General features: G+C 41.1%; 1 non-coding gene across 1 annotated transcript; it reads right to left on the reverse strand.

Annotated features, from left to right (window-relative positions):
- Positions 1 to 471: 471 nt before the first annotated feature.
- TRNAP-UGG (transfer RNA proline (anticodon UGG)) lies at positions 472 to 546 on the reverse strand. The gene has a single exon. It is a non-coding gene; the product is annotated as a tRNA-Pro (tRNA).
- Between the last annotated feature and the right edge of the window lie 18989 nt (positions 547 to 19535).

Consider the following 19535-nt stretch of genomic DNA (forward strand, 5'->3'; position numbering starts at 1 on the left):
TTTGTGGACATCCGATAAGACTTAGCTATGGAGTCGATTGGTCCCGATGGGCAAATCGACCCATTTTCAAGGTTAAATGACCTTAGAGTCGGTAAACCTCCTGTTTTACCAATTTTCGTGTACTATAGTCCATGGATCTTTTGGTGATCCGGATATCCGATGTCATTTTTTGCACAAATATTTTACGGATATTCGTCAAGACCTTAGCTATGGAGCCAGTTGGTCCCAATCGGGTAAACCAACCCATTTCCAAGGTCAAACGTGCCCCGAAGCGGATAAGACCCCTGTTTTGATGATTTTCGTGTGGCTTTCAAGGGCTCATCATAGCCCTTTTTGTGACTCGACTCAAGCTCATCATAACCTTTTTTGTGATCACGCTCATCATAACCTTTCCTGAAAGTAGACGACAAGTTTGAAAACTTAACGCCTGCATAATCATTGAAAGAGTATCTTCTTTTTCGCCACATCGCATCAAGGTGACAGGATTCGAACCTATGGCCCTCTGTACCCAAAACAGATGCGCTGACCAGACTGCGCTACACCTCTTCCATGGATCTTTTGGTGATACGGATTTTCGACGTCATTATTGTCAAAAAATTTCATGGATGTCAGTCAAGGCCTTAGTTATTGAGCCGGTTGGTCCCTACCGACAAACTAGCCCATTTTCAAGGTCAAACGATCCCAGAGTGGGTAAACCCTTCGTTTTGCCAATTTTCGTGTGCTATATTCCAGGGATCTTTTGTTGATCCAGATTTCCGATGTGATTTTTGTCGAAATTTTTCGTGGACATCCAACAAGACCTTAGTTATGGAGCCGATTGGTCCAGACGGGCAAATCGGCCTATTTTTTAGGTCAAATGATCCCCGGAGCGGGTAAACCCCCTGTTTTGCCAATTTTCGTGTGCTATATGTAACGCCCCTCAAAATGAAGTAGGATAAAGTAGAGCCTCACATGGGTTTTTGTGCATTAGTAACTTGTTTAAATGTTGAGTATTGACTCTTAAGGTCTAGTTTGAAGAGTTTAGTGAGTCAACGTCAAGGCACGTGTTAGACTCCATGCTTTGAGACCTACTCTAGTTGGGTTGAGGGTGCTAGACAAGGAGCCAAGCCAAAAGGGGGTAAGCCTTAGCCAAAAAGCCAAGGCTTTCCCAAGTTGGCTGCCCACTACCCCAAAGACCACAGGCACCACCACTGCCAGTGGTACCCTAGATGGTCAGTATACTTGGGCGTGAAGATCACTTGGTCTCAAGGGAGGCAAGGCAACTTTGCCTAGGTGCTGTCTCATGTTCACGACCTCCACCACAACTCGTGGTGTGCACCACGGATCGTGGGAGCATCCGTGAAGATGCCTTGGGCCCTTGAGGGCTTGACATGGTGGAGAGTCCCACTGGTCAAGGGACCACGGGCACAACCACGAGCCGTGGTACCCTTCACGACCCGTCCAAGTAAGCGTGGTCCCTGACGGGGCTGCCCAAGTGAAGGGCTTTTAAGTAATTTCGTTTTAAGTCTTTAACATGTGGGGTTGATTTTAAATGGTTTATATCATTAATATAAATAGTTTTATGTCTTAAAACGTTCCTTTAACTCATTATTCTCAAATACCCTAATCAAAACCTCCAAAAAAAGTTCTTCTCTCTCAACTCAAGGAAGCAGGAGAAGTGGAACCTAGGGTTTTAGATTTCAAGATTTCTTCATCAAATTTTTGTGGGATTCATCAAGTCTAAGGTATGGTGACCCTTGATCCTTGATTATCCTTTCTTTCAAAGAGTCTATTCAAAAGTCTTCAAAGAACAAAAAGCCTTATTTCTATTCTAAGCATGGGTTCATTGATAAATTGTTTTCAAAAGCATTATATTGGTGAATTAAAGTAGAATTGATGATTTTATATGAACTTTCTTCAAGAATCCATGTTTTCACTAAAACCCTAAATTTGCTATGAAGTGGGTCTATTTCTATAAATTCAAAGTTGATGGAATTATGTGTAAAGTGAATTGTATTGATATCTCTTGTATTGTTTAATGTTTATTTATGATTAATTGTTGATAATGGATGAATTAAGGGTGGTAAGCCTTATGGGTGAAGTATTGATGATTTTGGCTATGGCTTCGGATTATGGTAAGAAAGCTTGAACTCTCTTTATGGAATTGATTGTTATTGGTAGGTTGAATCCACCTTTGGTGAAAGTGTTATATCTTATTCTTGTGTGGTATTATTGGGAATTGAGGCCATGAAGGGAAATATATGAGCGTTATTATATTGTTGTATTTTTATACATATATGAGGCTATATGTAAAGTCCTATATGAACCTATATGTAAAGTTTGTGTGCTATAATGTGAAGATGTTCTAATGGTGTTAATGTGATAATGTATAAAGTGCTATTATGCTAATGTGAAAGCATGTCATTCTTGAAATGGTGATATGTGGTGATGATGGACTATGATGAGTTTTCATAAGATGATGTTGTAGATCATATGCTAGACTTGAGTATCTTGTCTTGTGTCATGGAAGCTTGATTATATATATATGAATGTTTGGTTGGGCTATGACTTAGTAATGGAGCTCTTCCTATAAATGTTAAAAGAGGAATTCTAGGCCAAGACTTGAATTAGTAGACTTAAGCATAGTGCCTTTTTATGAGTCTAGCTTTCCTAAGAAAATGTATAACCTTGAAGGATGGGCCTTAGGGTGATGTTCCCTTCTTGAGTGAAATGATAGACTTAGAGATGGATGGAGCCAGAACGACATGAGAATCCTTATCTAAGAAAGTCAAATGAGCTATCCTTATGAACCTAGATTGGCTATGACTAAGAAATGGGGCCTTTCTTGGGAAGAGGTACTATGAGTTGGTTGAACTAGAAAAGGAATACTCTCTAGTACATATGTGATTGAATACTCTATGGAAACCAAGGCTAAGCACCGAGTTGATGTGGTTAGGATGGTGGCCTAGTTGAGCATGAGATTAGGCACAATGAACATCTTTGGATATCTCTTAAACCATGTGCCAACATGGGTTGCTTTTAGTTCTACCCTTGGCAAGTAGAACAACCTCCACGGAGTAGGATAGACTCTGGATTCCATACCTTGCTAGTGTGGTCTATGTCGGTTAAGGCCTATTTCCATCATGTGGGATGTGCACTCTAGTATTGGATAGGTTCTACAATGTGTAGGGAGTAGTATGGGATGCTATTTACACATGACACGAGTAGGCTTAAAAGATGCTAAAGTGAGTTCCCTAAGACTTAGGGCTATTATGTGATTGTCCCCTATATGCTTGTGTGTCTCTTAAATGGTTTTATAAAGAATGTTGACTTAGTATGTTATAATGTAATGATAAAACCCTTGTCTATGGTAACTCTTAGGAACACTTAGGTGTATATGAAGAGGCTGTATGGGCGGTCCCTTCATTATTCACTTAAGTGTGGCTTAGGGTGACTTGAGATAGATGCTTAAATGGTAATGAAGGAATTACTTTGCTATCTTGTTTAAGTATTGTACACTTGTATTAATTGAGTTGTAAATGATGTGAATATGGTCTTAATTGTGAATGGTGACTTGAAATGTGGGTTTATGCTTGTAGTTGTAAAGGTTTGTTAAAGAAGGTCTTCAAAGCATACATTCCTTGTAAATGCCTGTTGTGCATGTTTTCTTGCATGGTCATCATACTTAGTACTTATTGTACTAACTCCATATTTCTCTATTGTTATAAGTGTAGGTAGTGGGAAGTGAAGAGATCTTTTGAGGAAGCTTGGGATATTGACTCTTCTCAAGAAGCTTGGTATGTCCTCATATATTCAAGGACATAGTTGTTATCTTTCTAGTATTTCCACTTAGACATTGTATAAGACTTATATTTTCTATTGGTGTAAAGGGTCGTGTCCCTAAGATGTTCTATTCGTGTCTAAGATGGTACATGAGACTTAGAAATTCTACTTCTTTACATTTGAAAGATTTTATGAGTATTGTGGATTTGTTTTAAAAAGTGTTCTTATTCCTTACGGTTTTTATTACCGAATGAGATGAATGAATGCTAAGGCTTGTATAAGACCTCCAAGAGGTCGAATACGCATGTAACGGCTAGGGGGTGCTCCCGAGTCGTTACACTATAGTCCATGGAGCTTTTGCTGTTCCAGATTTCAAACGTCATTTGTGTCGAACCTTTTCGTGGATGTCCGTCAAGACCTTAGCTATGGAGTCGGTTGGTCCCTATGTGTAAACCTGCTCATTTTCAAGGTCAAACAATCCCCGAAGAAGGTAAACCCCCCCGTTTTGCCAATTTTCGTGTGCATAGTCAATGGATCGTTTGGTGATCTGGATTTTTGATGTCATTTTTGCCAAAAATTTTCAGGAACATCTGTCAACACCCTAGCTATTGAACTAGTTAGTATTTATGGGTAAACCATCCCATTTTCAAGGTCAAATGAGCCCTGGAGCGGGTAAAACCCTGTTTTGCCGATTTTCTTATTCATAGTCCATGAATCTTTTGGTGATTCAGATTTCTGACTTCATTTTGCAGAAATGTCTCGTGGGTATCCGTCAAGACCTTAGCTATGGAGTTAGTTGGCCTAACGGTCAAACCGGCCCATTTTCAAGGTCAAATGAGCCCCGTAGTGGGTAAACCCCCCCCCCCCCCCCATTTTGCCAATTTTAGTGTGCTTTAGTATATGGATCTTTTGGTGATCCGGATTTCTAATGTCATTTGAGCCGAAAATTTTCTTGGACGTCCATCAAGACCTTAGCTATAGAGTCGGTTGGTCCCGATGGGAAAACAGGCCAATTTTCAAGGTCAAACGATCTCCGAAGCGGGTAAACCACCATTTTGCAGATTTTTGTGTGCTAGTCCATGGATCTTTTAATAATCCTGATTTCCAATAGTGCTGGTTCGTCCCGACGGGCAAGCCGGCCCAGTTTCAAGGTCAAATGAGCCACAGAGCGGGTCAACCCCCAGTTTTGCCTATTTTCTTGAGCTATAGTCCATGAATATTTTGCTGATCCGAATTTCCGAGGTCATTTTTGCCGAAATTTTTGTAGACGTCCGTCAACACCTTAGTTATGGATCTGATTGGTCCCGACGGCCAAACCGGCCCATTTTCAAGGTCAAACAATCCCAGAGGGGGTAAACCCCCTGTTTTGCCGATTTTCATTTGCTATCGTCCATGGATCTCTTAGTAAGTCGGATTTTCGATGTCATTTTTGTCCAAATTTTTCATGGACGTCCGTCAAGACCTTATCCATGGTGCCAGTTGGTCATGACGGAAAAACAGGGCAATTTTCAAGGTCAAATGATCCCTGGAGAATGTAAACAACCATTTTGCAGATTATTGTATGCTATAGTCCATGGATATTTTGGTGATCCTGATTTTCTCCGTCATTTTTGCCGAAATATATCGTGGACGTTCGTCAAGACCTTAGCTATTGAGCCAACTAGTCCTGACGGGCAAAATGGCCCATTTTTAAGGTCAAACGATCCCCGGAGAGGGTAAAACCCCCGTTTTGCTGATTTTCGTGTGTTATAGTGCATGAATCTTTTGGTGATCCGAATTTCCGACGTCATTTTTATAAAAAAATTCCTTGACATCCGTCAAGACTTTAACTATGGAGTCGGTTGTTTCTGATGGGCAAGTCGGCCCATTTTCAAGGTTAAACGAGCCCCAAAGTAGGTAAACCCCCTGTTTTGCTAATTTTCGTGTACTATAGTCCATGGATCTTTAGGTGATCCGGATTTCAAATGTCATTTTTTGCGCAAATTTTTCCTGGATATCCGTCAAGACCTTAGCTATGGATCTGGTTGGTCTCGACTGGTAAACCGGCCCATTTTCAAGGTCAAACATACCCCGAAGCGGATAAACCCCCCGTTTTCCCAATTTTTGTGCGTTATATTCCATGGATCCTTTGGTGATCCGGATTTTCGACATCATTTTTGCCGATTTTTTCATGGACGTCCGTCAAGGCCTTAGCTATGGATCCGGTTGGTCTCGACAGGCAAACCAACCCATTTCAAGGTCAAACGAACCCCGGAGCAGGTAAACCCTCCATTTTGCCAATTTTCGTGTGCTACAGTCCATGGATCTTTTGGTGATCTGGATTTCCGACGTCATTTTTGCCAAAAGATTTCGTGGACTTCCGTTGAGACCTTAGTTGTAGATCCGGTTGGTCACGATGAGCAAACCGACCCATTGTCAAGGTCAAACGAGCCACGGAGCGGGAAAGTCCCCATTTTTGCTAATTTTCGCATGCTATTGTCCACGGATCATTTAGTGATCCAGATTTCTAATGTCATTTTAGTCATAATTTTTTGTGGACTTCCCGTCAAGATCTTAGCTATGGAGTCGGTTGGTCCCTACGGGTAAACCGGCTCATTTTCAAGGTCAAACAATCCCCGGAGTGGATAAACCCCTCGTTTTGCCAATTTTGAGTGCTATAGTCCATAAATCTTTGGGTGATCCGGATCACTGACATCATTTTTACAGAAATTTTTCGTGGACGTCCATCAAATCCATAGCTATGGGGTCGATTGGTCCCGATGAGTAAACAAGCCAATTTTCAAGGTCAAATTATCCCTGAATTTTTGTGTGCTATAAGCCTTGAATATTTTAGTGATCTTGATTTTCAACGTCATTTTTATCGAAATATTTCGTAGACGATCGTCAAGACCTTATCTATAGTGTTGGTTGGTCCCGACAAGCAAGCCGGCCCATTTTCAAGGTCAAACGAGCTCCAGTGCAGGTAAACCCCCCGTTTTATCGATTTTCTTGTGCTATAGTCCATGAATATTTTGCTGATCCAAATTTACGACGTCATTTTTGCCAAAATTTTTGTGGACGTCCGTTAACACCTTAGCTATGGACCCGATTGGTCCCAACGGCCAAACTGGTCCATTTTTAAGGTCAAACGAGCCACGGAGTGGGAAAACCCCCCGTTTTTGCCAATTTTCATTTGCTATTGTCCATGGATCATTTGGTGATCTAGATTTCCAATGTCGTTTTTGTCGAAATTTTTCGTGGACTTCTGTCAAGACTTTAGCTATGGAGTCGGTTGGTCCCTACGAGTAAATCGGATCATTTTCAAGTTTAAACTATCCCCAAAGTGGGTAAACCCCCTGTTTCGCCAATTATCGTTTGCTATAGTCGATGGATCTTTTGGTGATCTGGATAACTGACGTCATTTTTGCTGAAATTTTTCGTAGATGTCCATAAATCCTTAGCTATGGGGTCGATTGGTCCCGACGGGTAAACTTGGCAATTTTCAAGGTCAAATGATTCCCAGAACGTGTAACCCACCATTTTGCAGATTTTTGTGTCCTATAGTGCATGAATCTTTTGGTGATCCAGATTTTCTACTTCATTTTACAGAATTGTTTTGTGGATGTCCGTCAAGACCTTAGCTATAGATTTGGTTGGCCCGACGGTCAAACCGACCCATTTTCAAGGTTAAATAATCCCTATAGTGGTAAACCCACCATTTTGCTGATTTTTGTGTGCTTTAGTCTATGGATCTTTTGGTGATCCGGATTTCTGATGACATTTGAGCCGAAAATTTTCTTGGACGTCCGTCAAGACCTTAGCTATGGAGCCGATAGTTCCCGATGGGAAAACGAGCTAATTTTCAAGGTCAAACGATCCCCGGAGCGGGTAAACCACCATTTTGTAGATTTTTGTGTGCTATAGTCTATGAATATTTTGGTGATCGTGATTTTCAGTGTCATTTTTGCCGAAATATTTTGTGGAAGACCGTCAACACCTTAGCTATAGAACTTGTTGGTCCCGACGGGCAAGCCAGCCCATTTTCAATGTCAAACAAGCCCCAGAGCGGGTAAACCCCGTGTTGCCGATTTTCTTGTGCTATAGTCCATGAATATTTTGCTAATCCGAATTTTCGACGTCATTTTTACTGAAATTATCATGGACGTCTGCTAACACCTTAGTTATGGATCCGGTTGGTCCCAACGGCCAAACCGGCTCATTTTCAATGTCAATCGAGCCATAGAGCGGGAAAACCCCCCGTTTTTGTCGATTATCGTTTGTTATTGTCCATGGATCATTTGGTGATCCAGATTTCCAATGTTATTTTTGTCAAAAATTTTCGTGGACTTCGTCAAGACATTAGCTATGAAGTCGGTTGGTCCCTACGGGTAAACCAACTCATTTTCAAGTTTAAACGATCCCATAGTGGGTAAACCCCCCGTTTTGCCAATTTCAGTTTGCTATAGTCGATGGATCTTTTGGTGATCCGGATTACTAACGTCATTTTTGTCGAAATTTTTCGTGGACGTCCATCAAATCCTTAACTATGGGGTCGATTGGTCCCGATGGGTAAATATGCCAATTTTCAAGGTCAAATGATCCCCGTAGTGGGTAAACCCCCCGTTTTGCCATTTTCGTGTGCTTTACTCTATGGATCTTTTGGTGATCTGGATTTCTGATGACATTTGAGCCAAAAATTTTCTTGGACGTCTATCATGACCTTAGCTATGGAGCCGATAGGTCTCGACGGGAAAACAAGCCAATTTTCAAGGTTAAACGATCCCTGGAGCGGGTAAACCACCATTTTGCAGATTTTTGTGTGCTATAGTCTATGAATATTTTGGTGATCCGAATTTCCGCCGTAATTTTTTGTCGAAATTTTAATGGACATCCACTAACACCTTAGCTATGGATCAGGTTGGTCTCGACGACCAAACCAACCCATTTTCAAGGTCAAACGATACCCGGAGCAGGTAAACCCCTCTGTTTTGCCAATTTTCGTGTGTTATAGTCCATGGATCTTTTAGTGATACAGATTTCCGACGTCATTTTTGTCAAATTTTTTCATGGACGTCTGTCAAGACCTTATTATGGTGTCAGTCGGTCACGACGGAAAAACAGGCCAATTTTCATGGTCAAATGATCCCCGGAGAGGGTAAACAATCGTTTTACACATTTCCGTATGCTATAGTACATGGATCTTTTGGTGATCCTGATTTCTTATGTCATTTTTGCCTAAATATTTCGTGGACGTCCGTCAAGACCTTAACTATTAAGCTTGTTGGTCTAGACGAAAAATCAGCCCGTTTTATAGGTCAAACGATCGCCACAGCGGGTAAACCCCCCAATTTTCCCAATTTTCGTGTGCTATAGTCCATGGATCTTTTGGTGATCCACATTTTTGACATCATTTTTACAAAAAAATTCCTGCACTTCTGTCAAGACCTTAGTTATGGAGTCGGTTGGTCCCAAAGGGTAAACCGGCCCATTTTCAAGGTCAAACAAACCCCGGAGATGATAAACCCCATGTTTTGCTGTTTTTGTGTGCTATTATAGTCCATGGATATTTTAGTGATCCAGATTTCCGACGTCCTTTTAGCTGAAATTTTCCATGGACGTCCATCAATACCTTAGCTATGGAAACGGTTGGTCTCGACCGGCAAATCGGCCCATTTTCAAGGTCAAACAAGCACCAAAGCTTGTAAACCCCCCATTTTGCCGATTTCGTGTGCTATATTCCAGGGATCTTTTGGTGATCCAGATTTCCGACGTCATTTTTTTAAAAAAAAATCGTGGACGTCTATCAACACCTTAGTTATGGAGCCAATTGGTCCAGAAGGGCAAACCGGCCCATTTTAAAGGTCAAATGAATCCCGGAGCGGGTAAACCCCCCGTTTTATGAATTTTCGAGTGCATAGTCCATGGATTTTTTGATGATTTGGATATCAAATGTCATTTTTACTGAACCTTTTCGTGGACATCCGTCAAGACCTTAGCTAAGGAACCGGTTGGTCCCGACGGATAAACCGGCCCATTTTTAAGGTCAAACGAGCCCCGGAGTAGGTAAACCCCCCATTTTGCTGATTTTCGTATGCTATGTACATGGATTTTTCGGTAATTTGCATTTTAGACGTTGCTTTTGCCAAAAAAATTTGTGGTTGTCCGTCAAAACCTTAGCTATTGAACCTGTTGGTCAAGATGGGCAAACCGGACCATTTTCAACGTCAAATTATCCCCGGAGCGGGTAAACCTCCCGTTTTGCCAATTTTCGTGTGCTGTCCATGGATCTTTTAGTGATCTAGATTTCTGACGTCATTATTGCTGAATTTTTTCATGGACTTCTGTCAAGACCTTAGCTATAGAGTCGGTTAGTCCCGACCGGCAAACTGGCCCATTTTAAAGGTCAAACGAGCACCGGAATGTGTAAACCGGGTTTTAAAGGTTTTCGTGTACTATATTCCAGGGATCTTTTGTTGATCCAGATTTTCAATGTGATTTTTGCCGAAAATTTTCATGCACGTCCAACAAGTCCTTTGCTATGGAACTTGTTGGTCCAGACGGGCAAACCAGCCCATTCTATAGGTCAATGATCCCCGGAGCGGGTAAATCCCCCGTTTTGCCAATTTTCGTGTGCTATAGTCCATGGAGCTTTAGATGATCTGGATTTCAAAAGTCATTTTTGCCGAACCTTTTGGTGGACGTCCTTCAAGACCTAAGCTATGGAACCGGTTAGTCCTGACGGGAAAATTAGCCTATTTTCAAGGTCAAACGACCCCCAAAGCAGGTAAACCCCCAGTTTTGCCAATTTTCGTATGCTATAGTACATGAATTTTTTGGTGATCTAGATTTCCGACGTCATTTTTGCCGAAATTTTTTGTGGTCGTTGGTCAAAACCTTAGCTATTGAACCTTTTCTACCAGATGGGTAAACCCGACCATTTTCAAGGTCAAACTACCCCCGGAGCGGGTAAACACCCCGTTTTGCCCATTTTCTTGAGCTATAGTCCATGAATCTTTTGGTGATCCGGATTTCCAACTTCATTTTTGCCAAAATTTTTCGTGGACGTCTGTCAAGACCTTATTATTGGGGTCGATTGGTCCCGACGGGTAAACCGGCCCAATTTCAAGGTCAAACAAGCCCCAGAGAGGGTAAACCCCCTGTTTTGTCAATTGTCGTATGCTATAGTCCATGGAGCTTTTGGTGATCTGGATTTTCGACGTTATTTTTATCAAAATGTTTCGTGGACGTCCGTCAAGACCTTTGTTATGGAGCTGGTTTGTCCCGATGAGAAAACTAACTCATTTTCGAGGTCAAATGAATTCCAGAGCGAGTAAACCCCTCGTTTTCCTGATTTTCATGTGCAATAGTCCATAGATCTCTTGGTGATCCAGATTTCCGACAATTTTGCCAATAATTTTTGTGGACGTTTGTCAAAACCTTAACTATGGAGCCTGTTGGTCACGATGAGCAAACCAGCTCATTGTCAAGGTCAAAACATCCACGGAGCGGGTAAACCCCCTTTTTTGCTGATTTTTGCATGCTATAATTCATGGATCTTTTGGTGATTCAGATTTTCGTCGTCTTTTTTGCGAAATTTTTTCGTGGACTTCCATCAAGACCTTAGCTATTGAGTCAGTTGGTCCCTACGGGTAAACCTGCTCATTTTCAAGGTTAAACGATCCTCGAAGTAAACCGGCCCAATTTATAGGTCAAACGAGCCAAGAAGTAGGTAAACCTCCTGTTTTGTCGATTTTCGTGTGCTATAATCCACGAATCTTTTAGTGATCCAGATTTCTGACGTCATTTTTTGCTGAAATTTGTCATAGACGTTCGTCAAGACATTAGTAATGGAGCCGGTTGGTCCCGACTGGTAAACTAGCCCATTTTCAAAATCAAACAAGCACCGGAGCGTGTAAACCGCTCGTTTTGCCGATTTTCGTGTGCTATATTCCAGGGATCTTTTGTTGATCCAGATTTTTGATGTGATTTTTGCCGAAATTTTTCGTGGACGTCCAACAAGACTTTAGCTATGGAGCCGATTGTTCAGACGGGCAAACCGGCCCATTTTTTAGGTCAAATGATCCCCACAGAGGGTAAACCCCCCGTTTTGCCAATTTTTGTGTGCTATAGTCCATTGAGCTTTTGATGATCTAGATTTCAAACATCATTTTTGCCGAATCTTTTGGTGGTCATCCGTCAAGACCTTAGCTATGGAACTGGTTAGTCTCAACGAGAAAATCGGCCCATTTGAAAGTCAAACGAGCCCAGAGCAGGTAAACCCCCCCATTTTATCAATTTTCGTGTGCTATAATACATGAATTTTTTGGTGATCTGGATTTCCGATGTCAGTTTTGCCGAATTTTCTTGTGGTCGTCCGTCAAAACCTTAGTTATTGAACCTGTTGGTCCAGATGGGTAAACCGGCCAATTTTCAAGGTCAAACGTACCCCGAATAGAATAAACTCCCAGTTTTGTCCATTTTCGTGAGCTATAGTCCATGGATTTTTTGGTGATCCAGTTTTGCAGATTTTCATATGCTATAGTCCATGGATCTTTTGGTGATCTTGATTTTCTACGTCATTTTTGCTGAAATATTTCGTGGACGTCCATCATGACCTTAACTATTGAGCCTGTAGGTCCAGACGGGCAAACCGGCCCATTTGAAAGGTCATACGATCCCCGGAGTGGGTAGACCCCCCGTTTTGCTGATTTTCGTGTGCTATAGTCCATGGATATTTTGGTGATCCAAATTTCCGACGTCATATTTACAAAAAATTTCCTGGACATCCGTCAAGACTACGTTATGGAGCCAGTTGGTCCCGATGGGCAAATCAGAGCATTTTTAAGGTTAAACGAGCCCCAGAGTAAGTAAACCCCCTGTTTTGCCAATTTTTGTGTACTATATTCCATGGATTATTTGGTGATCCAAATTTCCGACATCATTTTTTGCCCAAATTTTTCCTGGATCTCCGTGAAGACCTTATCTATTTAGCTAGTTGGTCCCGAGTGGTAAACCGACCCATTTTCAAGGTCAAACATACCCCAAATCAGATAAACCCCCCGTTTTCCCAATTTATGTGCGTTATATTCCATGGATTTTTTCGTGATCCGCATTTTCGACATCATTTTTGCTGAAATTTGCATGGTCGTCCGTCAAGACCTTAGCTATGGAGCAGGTTGGTCCTGACAGGCAAACCGGTCCATTTTCAAGGTCAAACGAACCCCGGAGCGGGTAAACCCTCTCTTTTGCCGATTTTCGTGTGCTATAGTCCATGGATCTTTTGGTAATACGAATTTTCGACGTCATATTTGCCAAAAATTTTCGTAGACTTCTAATAAGACCTTAGCTGTGCATCTAGTTGGTAATGAGCAAACCGTCCCATTGTCAAGATTAAACGAATAGGAAAACCCCCCGTTTTTGTCGATTTTCGTGTGCTATAGTCCATGGATCATTTGGTGATCAAAATTTTCGATGTCACTTTTGTCGAAATTTTTCGTGGACTTCCATCAAGACCTTAGCTATGGAGACAGTTGGTCCCGATGGGTAAACTGGCCCATTTTCAAGGTTAAATGAGCCCCAGAGTAGGTAAACCCCTTGTTTTGCCGATTTTCGTGTTCTATAGTCCATGGATCTTTTGGTGATCCAAATTTCCGACGTCATTTTTTGTGCAAATTCTTTCTGGGTATCCGTCAAGACCTTAGTTATGGAGCTAGTTGGTCCCGACTAGTAAACCGGCCCATTTTCAAGGTCAAACATACCCCGAATCGGATAAACCCACCGTTTTCCCAATTTTTTTGCGTTATATTCCATGGATCTTTTGGTGATCAAGATTTTCAACGTCATTTTTGCCAAAAAAATTTATGCACGTCCGTCAAGACCGTAGCTATAGAGCGGGTTTGTCCCGACAGGCAAACCAGCCCATTTTCAAGGTCAAACGAACCCCGGAGCAGGTAAACCCTCTGTTTTTCCAATTTTCGTGTGCTACAGTCTATGGATCTTTTGGTGATCCGGATTTCCGACATCATTTTTGCTGAAATTTTTTGTGGACTTCCGTTAAGACCTTAGCTGTGGATCCGGTTAGTCGCGATGAGCAATCCGGCCCATTGTCAGCATCAAACGAGCCACCGAGCGGAAAAACCCCTCGTTTTTGCCAATTTTCGTGCGTTATAGTCCATGGATCATTTGGTGATCCAGATTTTCAAAGTTATTTTTGTCAAAAAATTTTGTGGACTTCCGTCAAGACCATACCTATGGAGTCGGTTGGTCCCTACGGGTAAACCAGCTTATTTTCAAGGTCAAACAATCCCCGGAGTGGGTAAACCCCCTGTTTTGCCAATTTTCGTGTGCTATAGTCCATGGATCTTTTGGTTATCCGCATTACTGACGTCATTTTTGCCAAACAAGCTAATTTTTAAGGTCAAGCGATCCCCGGAGTGGGTAAACCCCCATATTGCCGATTTTCGTGTGCTATAGTCCATGGATCTTTTGGTGATCTGGATTTCCAATGTCATTTTTACAGAAATGTTACGTGGACGTTTGTCGAGACTTTAGCTAAGGAGTCGATTCGTCCCTACGGGTAAACCTGCTCATATTCTAGGTCAAACGATCCCCGAAGTGGCTAAACCCCCCGTTTTGCCTATTTTCATGTGCTATAGTCCATGGATCTTTTGGTTATCCAGATTTCTGACGTCATTTTTGCCAAAAATTTTCATGGACATCTTTCAAGACCTTAGCTATTGAACTGATTACTCCCGACAGGTAAACCGGCCCATTTTCAAGGTCAAATGAGCCTCGGAGCGGGTAAATCCCCGTTTTGCCAATTTTCACATGCATAGTCCATGGATCTTTTGGTGATTCGAATTTTCGACTTCATATTTGCAGAAATGTTTCATTGACGTCAGTCAAGACCTTAGCTATGGAGTTGGTTGGCCCGACGGTCAAACCGGTCCATTTTCAAGGTCAAATGATCTTTGTATTGGGTAAACCCCCCATTTTGCCAATTTTCATGTGCTTTAGTATATGGATCTTTTGGTGATCCGGATTTCTAATGTCATTTGAGCCAAAAATTTTCTTGGACGTCCATCAATACCTTAGTTATAGAGCCGGTTGGTCGCGACGAGAAAACAGGCCAATTTTCAAGGTCAAATGATCCTCGGAGCGGGTAAACCACCATTTTGCAAATTTTTGTGTGCTATATCTTTATGGAACAACTCCGTGTCGCGGACTTATTCCGCGACGAAAATGCAGAAATTCAGAAATCTATTTTATTCTTTAAAGAGTCCATTTAAGTGAGGGGTATTTAGGGTACTTTAGGGGACGTGTATATAATCATTTTTAAGTCAATTTACCTCACTATTATCACTAAAACACAAAACCCTAAAGATCTAAAGCTAAAGTTCCTCCTTCTCTTTACTCTCTCTCTCTTCTCAAGAACTCCATTGTAGAAGATTGGAGCTTCAAGAAGAAGACCAAATCTCCAAGGTTTCAACACGGATTTTCATGGTTAATTCATATATAAGGTATGGTTGCTTATAACTCTTGGGATTCCTTTCCCCAAGAGGCCCCTTCAAGATGAATTTCAAAATCTCCAATTTCTAGGGTTCAATCCAAAAACGTGGGTCTTCTTTCTAAAGTGAAATTGATATTATAAACTGACTTTGATTGATGTTATATGAACAATTATGGATGAATTTATTTTGTATTGGTGGTTTCTTGAAGAATTCCCCATGAGACCCATGTTTCTCCTTTTTTTCCTAATTCTAACCCTAGTTTGTGTTGGATATTGATTGAAGGCTATGAATTGAATGTGATGTTATGTAACTCATGTTTGTATGATGATTCTACCCTAGGTTATGTATAATTTCTATGAAATTAGGGTTGAGTCTTTGAATGAAGCCTTGAAGGCTATGAAGGGAATATGTCAATTGCTTATATTGATGTTGATTATGTTATTACTTCATGAATTACCTTGTATTATGTATTGGTTATGAATTTCTTGGTAATTGAAGTATGGATGTCCCACGAAGGGCAAGAAGGTATGAAGGTTGGTTCTTCTTTGAACTCAAGTATGAAAGGTGAATTACTTAGATTGTAATGATGTTATACCTAATGTGTTATTATGGTGTTGATGACCTAGTTTCCTCATCCTTAACCCTCTACACTTGAATTGGCTATGAAGTATGTACGTATATTATGGTATGATTGCTATATGATTGAAAGGTAGTTCTCATGATTGTATTGTAATGTAAAGTGAAAGGTTTACTCACTTGCTAAGTGTCTCTAAAGTGAAAGGATTGTTACTCACTTATGAACACATATAAGCTATTATGGTAAGATGTCTACATAAGAGTCTAGTAAATACTAATGTGAACTTATGTGATGACTAAAGATGATTACTAAAGGGAATTAGATGATTAGCACCGAAAGGGCATGTAAATGAGATGGGGGTCTCACGTTTAGTAAGTCCGGCTCCCCACATGGGTTTCCTCACGTTTAGCAAGTCCGGATTACCTACGGTATGTTTTGTCTTATGAGATGGAAAACCTAACGTTTAGTAAGTTAGGGTTTCTAGAAGCAATCTCCTTGACCCTTAACTACGTGCCCACATTGGACTCTAGCTTAGTGGATCCACCTAGATAGCTATGTACGAATGGTTACACCTTAGGCAAGTGTTAACCCTCTCTTTTCGGTGTGGGAGTAGAACACCGGATTCCATGTAGCTCTCATGGTCTATGTCGGTTATTGCAATATTTCCCTAATGTAAGAGTAAATGAAGGTATGAAAAGTGTGAACTCTTACTAGGGCTTTCTTAAGGGTTTCTACATAGTGTAAGGGAGGGTATGGGACTTCTCTTGCACATTGCACTTGTGGGATCCTAAGAGATGGTTGTAGTAGTGTTCTCTTATGATTATGGTGATTATGACTTATGTATGTTGAAGCTATGGTATGTATGATCATTATGAATTTGGTAAGTTATGATGAAATATGATCTTATGAATGTATGCATGAAGTAGGTTACTTAATGTGATACTTCGCTTTGAATAGGGTTATGGGGTTCTATGCTTTGCATTGCACTAGTATTGCTTGGGCTGTCTATATGTTGGGATGATATTATGTTGGTTTGGATTATGATACTTAATTTGTGTGTATATTGGATTTACTTGGCAAAAAATATGTTTTGACTAAAATGTCCTTTTATGCATGTTTCAATGATTTTATGCATAGTAGCCATACTTAATACGTGTGTAGTAATAAACCATATTTTATCCCTTTTCCCAAACATTTAGGTTCGGGCCGTTGAGGATTCAAGCTTACTTCTCAAGACACTTGTAGTTACTTCCCCAAGTTGGTGAGTCCTCAAGTCCGAGGACAAGACCCTATGATCTAGCTTTTATCTTTAGTTCTTTGCTTATGTTGAAAGACATTGTTGTACTTCCTATTTTCAAGACTTCTTATTGATGTAAGGGCTAAGTCCCATTTTCAATACCTATATGTCTAGATGGTGCATTGTGACAAAGTTAGATTCTATTTTTCATATATGAAGTGAAGTTGAACTTCCAAAGTAAAAGTTTTAAATATTCCATGATTTTATTCTATGATACATGTTATGATGAATGCTAACGGTTTGTATAAGACCTCTTCGAGATCGAATACGCCGGTAGCGACTAGGGGGTGCTCTCGGGTCGTTACAGCGACGCGCCCCTATTCCCTCCAAGTGCAATTTGCAAGCTGCCTTGGCAGCTTGCTTGGCTAAGGTTGGGGTCTTCCTCGGGTCCCCTTAGGGTAGTCCTGGGGCTTCGTATTCGAACGTTTTGACCCTAGGAACATATATTTACCAATTTTAAACCTTTTCACCAGATTATACCATCATACAACACTTCCAAACCTGCCCAAAACCTAAGGACACACTAGAACACATTCTTCTCTAGTTTCCGGACGTCGTGGTCGTTTCTTAACGTTTAGGCTTTTACTCTTCCAAACCAAGTCAATTACATTAGCTTAGGTTTATAAACATCATTTTAACTATTTTTAAGTCATTATTCATAAGGTGAGGCTCTAACTTAAGTCATAGAATTTTCGGGGTGTTACAATATCACCCCCTTAGGAACATTCGTCCCCGAATGTCACTTGGACTTCTTTCTAGGGAGACAATGACTCAAACTAGCAGCACAACAACCAGTCACATCAACAACATCATATCATCATATCATATAGGGATTTAATCCACAACATCACTACGCTCAAAACTCTATACTTCACATAAGTATAGGAGGAACTACCTTCTCCATATTCAATGAGCATCAACATATATATTATGCAATCAACAAGACATTTCTTTAGCAAGACATCATCAAGCATGCTCATTACAAAGACAACATCACACAACATCTATGGGTGCAATTTCAACCATGAGAAACAAAATTCATGAAAACTCAAAATACAGCCTTAAGCATGAATTTTCACAAATATATGTACATACAAGGAAATCATGTCATAATCATCAACACACATGATTTTCAATTTATACCTAATTAAGAGAGACTACTAACCTCAACTTTGGCTAGGAGTAGGAGGAAAAAGATGAGGGTAGCGGGACTTCATGTCGGCCTCAGCCTCCCATGTTGCACCCTCAACTAGGTGGTTTCTTCATAGGACTTTTTCAGAGGCAACCTCTTTATTCCTCAACTTCTTAACTTGACGATCTAGGACTTCGACCGGAACCTCTTCATAATAAAGGTTCTCATTCACCCCTAAACCTTCTAGAGGGAGAATGGACACCGGTTCACCTATACATTTCTTTAACATAGAAATATGGAACACCGGGTGAACCGGGGCCAATTCGATGGGCAATTTCAACTCATAAGCGACCTTTCCGACACGCTTCAAGATCTCACAAGACCCAACATACTGGGGGTTAAGCTTCCCCTTCTTACCAAACCTCATCACCCCTTTCATGGGTGAGATTTTTAAGTAGACCCAATCACCTACTTCAAATTGAAGATCTCTCTTTCTATTATTGGCATAAGACGTTTGCCGACTATGAGACGTTTTCAACCTATCCCTTATAAGTCAAACTTTTCCGTAGCCTCATAGACTACCTCGGGACCAAGAAGAGCAAATTCACCTACTTCAAACCACCCAACCGGAGATCGACACCTTCTACCATAAAGTGCTTCAAAGGGTGCCATTGCAATACTCGAGTGGTAGCTATTGTTGTAGGAAAATTCTATTAAAGGTAAGTGGTCATCCCAATTACCTTTGAAGTTAACGACACACGCTCTCAACATGTCCTCTAGGGTTTGGATGGTGCGTTCCGCTTGACCATCCGTTTGAGGGTGAAATGCGATACTAAGTTTCACTTGAGTACCAAGCCCACTTTGGAAAGACCTCCAAAAATGGGAAGTATATTGGGCACCTCTATCCGAAATAATCGACAACGGGGCCCCATGCAATTTCACAATCTCCTTAATGTACAAATTAGCATAATCTTTCGCCGAATAAGAAACCTTGACGGGAAGGAAATGGGTTGATTTAGTCAATCTATCCACAATGACCCAAATGAAATCATGTTGCCTATCGATTCGAGGCAAACCTACCACGAAGTCCATATTGATCTCTTCCCACTCCCAAGTGGGGGTATCAATATCTTGAGTTAGACCTCCCGGTCCTTAATGCTCGGCTTTGACTTGTTGGCAATTTGAGCACCTAGCCACAAAATTTGTTGTCTCTTTTAATTCCGTTCCACCAATAAATCTCACGTAATTCACGATACATTTTGGTGGCTCCCGGATGGA

Source organism: Solanum verrucosum, unplaced genomic scaffold, assembly GCF_900185275.1.
Source record: "Solanum verrucosum unplaced genomic scaffold, falcon-dt-bn FXZP01000030.1, whole genome shotgun sequence".
Classification (NCBI taxonomy): domain Eukaryota; kingdom Viridiplantae; phylum Streptophyta; class Magnoliopsida; order Solanales; family Solanaceae; genus Solanum; species Solanum verrucosum.